This window comes from Arachis duranensis, chromosome 2 (genome assembly GCF_000817695.3).
Source record: "Arachis duranensis cultivar V14167 chromosome 2, aradu.V14167.gnm2.J7QH, whole genome shotgun sequence".
Classification (NCBI taxonomy): Eukaryota; Viridiplantae; Streptophyta; class Magnoliopsida; order Fabales; family Fabaceae; genus Arachis; species Arachis duranensis.
Window position 1 is genome coordinate 30093724 of NC_029773.3, and position 9437 is coordinate 30103160.

Genomic DNA, 9437 nt, shown 5'->3' on the forward strand with positions numbered 1-9437 from the left:
ATCAATGGATTCTACTCCAGCCTGATTGAGAACCGACAGATGATTAGCTGTGCTGTGACAGAGCATAGGAACGTTTTCACTGAGAGGGTGGGAAGTAGCCATTGACAACGGTGACACCCTACATAGAGCTTGCCATGGAAGGGACCTTGCGTGTGGGAAGAGGATTTCAAGGAAAAGTTGAGATTCAGAGGACAAAGCATCTCCAAAACTCCAACATATTCTCCATTAATAAAGTAACAATTCCTTATTCCAAATACTTTGACTTCTTATCATTAAAACCAATTAATCTCATTGACATCCTGACTAGGATTAATAAAATAAACATTGATTGCTTCAAACCAACAATCTCCGTGGGATCGACCCTTACTCACGTAAGGTATTACTTGGACGACCCAGTGCACTTGCTGGTTATTTGTGCGGATCACAAATTCGTGCACCAGGCAGCAACAACAAGCCTAGCGAGGATGCAAAGAAGCATTGACGACCCACGGAAAGGAGCGGAGCAACGACGACGCACGGCCAGGAGCGAAGAAGCAGCCCCGGCGCACGCAGTGAAGAGAGACTGAGTTGAATACACAGTGAATAGGCTGGGGGTTTCTGTCTTTGGCGATGGTGGGGGTTGGGAGGAAGGAAAGTGAGCTCGAAAGAAGAAGAAGAACGAAACAGGCTATGGTTATCTTTTTTTTTTTCTAATTTATGAGGGAATGGGAATTTTGGGAGGGAGGGGAATCGACCACGTTTTGGGGAGGGGTAATAAAAAAAATGAAAAAAATGGAGATTTTGGGAGAGGAGAAACGATGCTGTTTTAGGGACAAATTTAAAAAAATAAAAAAATTATGATCATAGACTACTTTATGCCACTCTCAATAATTGTGATTATAGACTCTTTTAGGTTACCTCCTAAAATCGTGACTATATATTCTTTAAGATTATTCCTTAAAATTATGATCATAGACTTTTTTTGCTTAAATTTTAAAATTATGTCTACAAATTCTTTTCGGTCATATTTTAAAACTGTAATGAAACTTTTTTAAATTATGATTTAAAAATTGAGCTGTGATCATAGGTCCCTTTAGACCACCACCCTCCTAAACCGTGACTATAGAATCCTTTAGGCCACCCCAAAATCGTGACCAAAGACCATTTTATGTCATCCTTTTTTGAAAAATCGTGACCATAGACCCTTATAGGTCACCCCCAAAACCATGACAATAGACCCCTTTAGGTCACCTCCAAAAACCGTGACCATAGACCTCTTTAGGCCATCCCACAAAACCGTGAGCATAGACCTTTTTAGGTCACCCTTTGAAAAATCGTGACCATAGACCCTTTTTGGTCACTGTAAAAAACTGTGACCATAGACCCCTTTAGGCCACTCCCAAAACCATGACCATAGACCCTTTTAGGCTACCCTTTTTTAAAAACCATGACCATAGGTACTCTATGGTCACCCTTTCTCTAAAAATCGTGACCATAACTTTTTTTGTCACGCTAAAAAACCGTGACCATCTATGGTCACGATTTTTTATCGTGACAAAAAAAACCGTGGCCATAGACCCAAAATGTTGTAGTGAATCCAGCAAACAACCACATCTATAAGACAAACATAATCTCAGAAATATGTTTTTCACATCAACATCTATTTAAAACAATTCTGTAATATAAAATAAATTAAAAAAACCTACCTCATTCGCGAAAAACTCCGTTTTCTCTCGGCCTATAACCTCGACAGCGACAACCACAACCCATTCCACTCTTGCGGCAACTTTCACCGTATATAGTCTCAGTAAATTAATCTTACGACATCCATACCTCAAAACTCTTAACAACAAATAACCAAAACAAGTATAACAAGAGTTTTAGAACGGGAACAGCTTATTGTAACAAAGAACGACGGAATGGATCAGCAGCTCCGATGGCAACCTCCGGCATCGACGATGCTGTTTTCCAGTTGCCAGAGGCTCGGCGACCGCACCTCCAGTAGCAACGACGAGCTCCTCCCTCACACGCTCGTTCTCTCTCCTTGACGGCGTCCCTCTCTCGTACAGTGGCTTCAACCCACCGTGACTACGGTGACGGCGATTCACCATGAGGACGACAGTGGCGATGACAGCAAAACATGAGGCGGCTTCTTCCTCTCCTTCCGTCGCAGTTCTCCTCACATGTCTCCATCTTTCTTCTTCGAGAACTCTCTCTCTCCCTCTCAGTGACTCGACAGCGACAACGGCTCCCAGCTCGCTGGCGCCGTCCCCTCCTCCTTCCCCTTTCTTGGTTCTTCGCTGTGTGTGTCATTGTTGAGTGTGTGTGCGCGCGCACTTATGTTGAGTGAGAGTGCTGTGGGTGAGGGATGGGTTGAGTGGCGGTGAGTGTGGGTAGGGGTCAGGATAAAATTAGGGTTTTAATTTAAAAATTTTTCGGTAGTTTAATAATTTTAATAAAAATTAGGGATATATAGTAATTAAAAACTAATTTTTAATCCACCACTCATTTATGAAAATATTATTTAATTATAAATTTACAAATTTATTTTTAATAAAAATTTTAATTTTATATAATAAATCATAAATAATTTATTTTTAATTTTAAAAAGTCCGGGTCTTACCCGTTGTGTGATAGAGAGTCACATTCAAATTGTGGTGGTTGTGATTGCAATGTTGCGTCGGCATCACGTTATAAGCCTTTTGGTTGTGTATGACATTGGGAGTGTAAAGTTAGGCGTTTAAATTTTAGGGAAGAAGCTTAACATGGTAATATGGACTTGGTCTAAGGGAGGACTATAAATTTGAAATTAAGTTTAAGATGTGGTGTTAGGCTTGGTCCTCTTTGAAAGACGTGTTCCATATTTTTTGGCTCCTCTTGGCTGCCTTAATTTATAGAGTTTATGCAGTATGCAAATTAATATCACTAACTATATATTCAAACCCATGTTATTATGCTAGAATCTCAGTTGTTTATCATGTAGATTGATCCTTTGTGAGTAGTTAGTGATTAGTTACTCTGGCAATTTGATTAGTTAGCTGAGTAGTTGATTAGTTGCTCCCATGAAATCTTATTAGTTAGTTGAGTCAGCTGATTAGTTGCATATGTTCATGTGGTTAGCTAGTGATCATTTACCTCTTTGGGTGATTTGATTAATAGGCTTAGATTCAGATGCGTATGTAATTTACTACTCATGTTTGTATAAATGACTTGTTATACGTATTCATTGCTTAGTAAAAAATTTTAATCTCCAATTCTTATTTTCTCTTATTTTATGTGATGTTTATCAACCAAAGGTGTTGTTGTCGGGAGGCTGATGATCTTCAGCGAGAATGGGGACATGATGGATTGCACGAAGATGGGTATGGGTGGGAAGGCCATTCCACCAAATATTGATCGAGTTGGGGATATGTAGAGTGATGCTTTGTTCATTATGTTGGTGGAGAAGGATGCTGCTTATATGAGATTGGCCGAGAGGATAGGTTCTACAATCGGTTTCCTTGTATAATCGTGACTGCAAAAGGGAAACCTGATGTTGCTACAAGGCTGTTCCTAAAGAAGATGAAGACAGAGATGAAGCTGCCAGTGCTTGCATTTATGGACAGTGATTCGTATGGGTTGAAGATTCTCTTTTTCTATGGATGTGGATCAAAGAATATGTCCTACGACAGTGCCAACCTGACAACCCCTAACATAAAGTGGCTCGGGGTTAGGCCTAGTGATTTGGACAAGTACCAGATACCCGAGTAATGTAGGTTGCCGATGACTGAGCAGGATATTAAGACTGGAAAGTATTAGGCATTATGCATCTGTCACTTTTTTCTTCAATTCACACTTCTAGAAAATTTTCTGTCTCTTTATCAATCGGTGAACATTTTTTTGCAAATTTCATACGGACAGTTGTTCTAAACCAACACATTTCTCTCCATAAGCCTTTTGTGTAAATTTACTTTCAGTTTTTGCTTTCTTATCCAACACTGCTCTTACTGTAACTATTGGCTCAACATACTTCACTATTCAAGACAACTCCAGATTGAAGAGGATTGGAAATGGTGATTTGCATCAAAGACTATACATCCTAAAGGCATCATCCCCAACCATTTACTCAAAGCCGCTGACATCACCAAATCTTTGAAGTTCTAATTTTAATCTTGTTTCAATAAATTTGTGCAACTCACAATTGTGGCACACTTGCTTAAGTCATGTTTCATCTAAAATTCTGCATCATTTAGATAATACTGTTCATTTACAAAATAAAGTTGATTGCAGTGGTTGTGAGATATGTCCAATTGCAAAATTTCAAAAACTTCCTTTTGATTTCTACAATAATTTGTCTTCAAATTCTTTTGACCTTGATCATTGTGATGTATTGGGACCTTATCAAGTTCCAACTTATAATGGAAAGAGATTTTTCTAGACTATTGTTGATGATGCCACGAGATTTTGTTGGATTTATCTATTGACTAATAAATCAGATGCTACAACTTGTTTAAAGAATTTCTATTCTTTAATAGAAACTCAATTTAGCATCAAGATTAAGTGTTTCAGGTCGGACAATGCAAAAGAACTTGCACTCACAGATCTCTTGCAACAAAAGGGAGCTCTCCACCAATTCTCTTGTCCATACAAACCACAACAAAATGCCGTGGTAGAACGGAAACACTGGTGCCAGGGCATATTGGCTAGTTTCACAAGTCATTTTTAGTTGTTTTAAGTTAGTTTCATGCACTTTCTTGAGCAATAAGCAAGTATTTGGATGAGAATTGTATTCATGTCTTGATTTAATCAAACATTGTTAAATATGTGTATTTTCATGAAATTTATGCAAGAATTATTTGATGCTATGAATGATGCATTATCTTGTGATTATGGCAATGCTTTGATGTATTTTGTTTGGTTGATGATAGGTAAGAAGAAGCAAAGCAAGGGCAGAGAAGAAGCAGAGCAAGCAACGTTGGTGGCCAAAGTTGGCTCACCAACGTTGCCTCAAACGTTGGAGGAAGGGCAATGCAAAGCTCTGAAAAGTTCTGGTGCCAACGTTGGAGGGAACGTTGGTACACCAATATTACACCCAATGTTTTGCTTTCTGGAAATTGAAACAAACAATCCACGCGTACGCGTGGGTAACGCGCACGCGTGGGTAGACCAACGTTGGAGGGAGCGTTGCCAAGCCAATGCTGAGTCCAACGTTTGCGATAATTATTCAAAACCTGGAGTTGGGGAATTTGCAGTGACGTGTACATGTTGATGACGCGTATGCGTGGATGTGCATTTTCGTTCCAACCTCGCACATGCATATGGAACGCATACGCATAGAATGGAAAATTTGCCCATTGACGCGTACGCGTGGGCCACGCGTACGCGTGAACAGGCGAACGTTGGTGTCCCAACGTTGAGTCAAACATTGCTTGAAACACCCAGAATCTATTTTCTTTAAAAGAACGTTTGACCCAACATTTGCTTAAAAATGTTGACCCAAACGTTGATACTAGAACAATGCAATTGAGCACCTCTCTCCTCTACATCACCGAGATCCACTTCAATCTGCTTCAAGAAAAGGCCAAGGCCCACATCCAAGAATGGAAGACCTAATTAAGAAAGTGTATAAATAGCTTAGAGTTTAAATTAGAAAACACACTAGAGAGGGGGGTCTTCGGACTCCCTCCCCTCACACACTTTTCGTTCTTTCCTTAGTAGTAGTTTAGTTTTAATTTGTAATTTTCATTTATGAACTTTGTAGTTTTCAATTTCAGTTTTTATTCTTGGTGCACAAAATTGCAATCACACTTTTGCAATCCGCACAACTAACCAGCAAGTGCACTTGGTCGTCCAAGTAATACCTTACGTGAGTAAGGGTCAAATCCCACGGAGATTGTTGGCTTGAAGCAAGCTATGGTTATCTTATTATTCTTAGTTAGGATACCAATAGGGTTCTTTAGTTTCAATTGTAAAAAGTGAAAGGGCATAAAATAAGTACTTGTTACGCAATAATGGAGAATATGTTGGAGTTTTCGAGATGCTTTGTCTTCTGAATCCCTGTAACATAATGCTTTCTCACTTTCAAACATGCAAGGCTCCTTCCATGGCAAGCTATATGTAGGGCGTCACTGTTGTCAATGGCTACTTCCCATCCTCTCAGTGAAAATGGTCCAAATGCTCTGTGACAGCACGGCTAATCATCTGTCGGTTCTCGATCATGTCGGAATAGGATCCATTGATCCTTTTGCGTCTGTCACTACGCCCAACACTCGCGAGTTTAAAGCTCGTCACAGTCATTCAATCCCTGAATCCTAATCGAAATACCACAGATAAGGTTTAGACTTTCCAGATTCTCAAGGATGCTGCCAATGGATTCTAGCTTATACCACGAAGATTCTGATTAAGGAATCTAAGAGATACTTATTCAATCTAATGTAGAACGGAGGTGTTTGTCAGGCACACGTTCATGGGTTGAAAATGGTGATGAGTGTCACAGATCATCACATCCATCACAGTTAAGTATGAATCAGCATCTTAGATAGAAGCAAGCATGTTTGAATGGAAAACAGAAATCATTGCATTAATTCATCGAGACACTGCAGAGCTCCTCACCCCCCAACAATGGAGTTTAGAAAGTCATGCCGTCAAAAAGTACAAAGTTCATATCTAAAATGTCATGAGATACAAAATAAGTCTCTAAAAGTTGTTTAAATACTAAACTAGTAACCTAGGTTTATAGAAAATGAGTAAACTAAGATAGATAGAGCAGAAATCCACTTTTGGGGTCCACTTGGTGTGTGCTGGGGCTGAGACTTAAGCCTCTCACGTGCCTGGGCTGTTTCTGGAGTTAAACATCAGGTTGTAACCTGTTTCTGGCGTTTAACTCCACTTTGCAACCTGTTTTTGGCGTTCAATGCCAGAATGCAACATGGAACTGGCGTTCAACGCCAGTTTACGTTGTTTATCTTCGCGCAAAGTATGGACTATTATATATTGCTGGAAATCCCTGTATGTCTACTTTCCAACCCAATTAAGAGTGCGCCAATTGGACTCCTATAGCTTAAAAAAATTCATTCCGAGTGCAGGGAGGTCAGAATCCAACAACATTAGCAGTCCTTTTTCAGCCTAAATCAGATTTTTGCTCAGCTCCCTCAATTTCAGCCAGAAAATATCTGAAATCATAGAAAAACACACAAACTCATAGTAAAGTCTAGAAATATGAATTTTACCTAAAAAATAATAAAAATATACTAAAAACTAACTAAAACATACTAAAAACTATATGAAATTACCCCCAAAAAGCGTATAAAATATCCGCTCATCACAACACCAAACTTAAACTGTTGCTTGTTGTCGTTAGGATTTTTGCTAGTAAAGAATTTTATAAAATATAGTCACGTTGTGAGTATAGATTCTAAACCAACAGAAAATCCCTTCGTACAAACGTTTTGGTTGTCACAAGTAACAAACCCCTAAATAAATTGATAACCGAGTATTTAAACCTCGGGTCGTCTTCTCAAGGAATTGCGGGGAGGTATATTCGTATTATTGGTTATGAAGATTATAAATCGGGGTTTTTAAAGATGAGGAACAAGTCATTTAAATTGCAATTAAAATAAATAAAAGACTGTAAAATAAATAAATAACTCTAAAATAAACTTTTGGCAAGGTATGAGAAATTGGAAATCCTATCCTAGTTATCCTTATCAATGATGATGAAAATTGAATCTTAATTCTACTTAGTTAACCTTTGCTAGTGCAAGGGAAGGTCAAGTGACTAATTAGTTTAATTTTCAAATCCTAGTTAATTCCTAGAAAAAGATTGGGATTATTGAAGTTCAAGCTAATTAGCAAAGATAGCAATTATCGATCATGTTGAGTCTAATAACTCCTGAGTTACTAATTTCTTAACCAAGACCAAAGGAGAAAAGTAAATCTACTGGAATAAAAACGTCTTCGGATTGGAAGCAACAGTAACATAAATAAAAGAGAGTAATAATAAACTGAAATAACTCAAATAACATTAATTCAAAGAATAATCTGTAACGTAGAAGAATTCATAAATTAAATTGAGAAGATAAATAAAAAGGAATACGGAACCTGATGAAAAGAGATAATCCTGAAAGCAAAAGAAATCCTAATTCTAAATCCTAGAAGAGAGAGGAGAGAACCTCTCCCTCCAAACTACATCTAATTCATGAATAGTAACTAATTGGAGATTCTCTTTCTAACGGATGCATTCTCCCACTTCATAACCTCTGATCTGCACCTTCTAGACTTGGATTTGGGCCAAAAAGGGCTTCAGAAATCGCTGAGAGCATTTTCTGTAATTTCTGGTGCGTGGCCTCTGTCACGCGTCCGCGTGGGTCACGCGGTCACGTCATTTGGAGTTTTCCTTGTCACGCAATCGCTTCAGTCATGCGTCCGCATCATTTGTGTTTCGCTTATGACGCGCGATCACGTCAATCACGCGGTTGCATCACTGCCATTTCGCGCTGGCATGCGGCTGCGTCGCCCATGCGATCACGTCGCTGTCAGTTTCTTCAAAAACTCCGCTTTATGCTTTCCTTCCATTTTTGCATGTTTCCATTCCATCTTTTAAGTCATTCCTGCCTTAGAAGATCTGAAATTACTCAACACATGAATCACGGCATCGAATGATAATGAAGAAAAATTAAAATTATTATTTTTAAAGCGTAGGAAACATGTTTTTCACATATATCTCATAATAAGGAAGGAAAAGTAAAACCATGCAATTTATATGAATAAGTGAATGAAGGATTGAATAAATCACTTAAATTAGGCACAAAATATATCATAAAATATGGGTTTATCAGTTGTCCTCAAGCAACTAGATAAATAAAATAGGATAAAAAGAAATCAAGAAGCAATAGTATCTTAGAGTTTTAAGTGAAGCTCAGATTCTAATTAGATGAGCGGGACTAGTAGCTTTTTGCTTCCGAACAGTTTTGGCATCTCACTTTATCCTTTGAAATTCAGAATGATTGGCATCCATAGGAACTCAGAATTCAGATAGTATTATTGATTCACCTAGTTTAGTATGTTGATTCTTGAACACAGCTACTTTATGAGTTTTGGCCGTGGCCCTAAGCACTTTGTTTTCCAGTATTACCACCGGATACAGAAATGCCACATACACATAACTGGGTGAACCTTTTCAGATTGTGACTTAGCTTTGCTCAAGTCCCCAATTAGAGGTGTCCAGAGTTCTTAAGCACACTCTTTTGCTTTGGATCACGACTTTAACCACTCAGTCTCAAGCTTTTCACTTGGACCTGCATGCCACAAGCACATGGTTAGGGATAGCTTGATCTAACCACTTAGGCCTGGATTTACTTCCTTGGGCCCTCCTATCCATTGATGCTCAAAGCCTTGGATCCTTTTCACCCTTGCCTTTTGGTTTAAAGGGCTATTGGCTTTTTCTACCTCTTTTGCTTTTTTTTTCACTACTTTTTCTT

General features: G+C 38.6%; 1 pseudogene; it reads left to right on the plus strand.

Annotated features, from left to right (window-relative positions):
• Positions 1-3262: 3262 nt before the first annotated feature.
• On the plus strand, positions 3263-4199 carry LOC107474201 (DNA topoisomerase 6 subunit A-like; annotated as a pseudogene).
• Positions 4200-9437: the final 5238 nt, after the last annotated feature.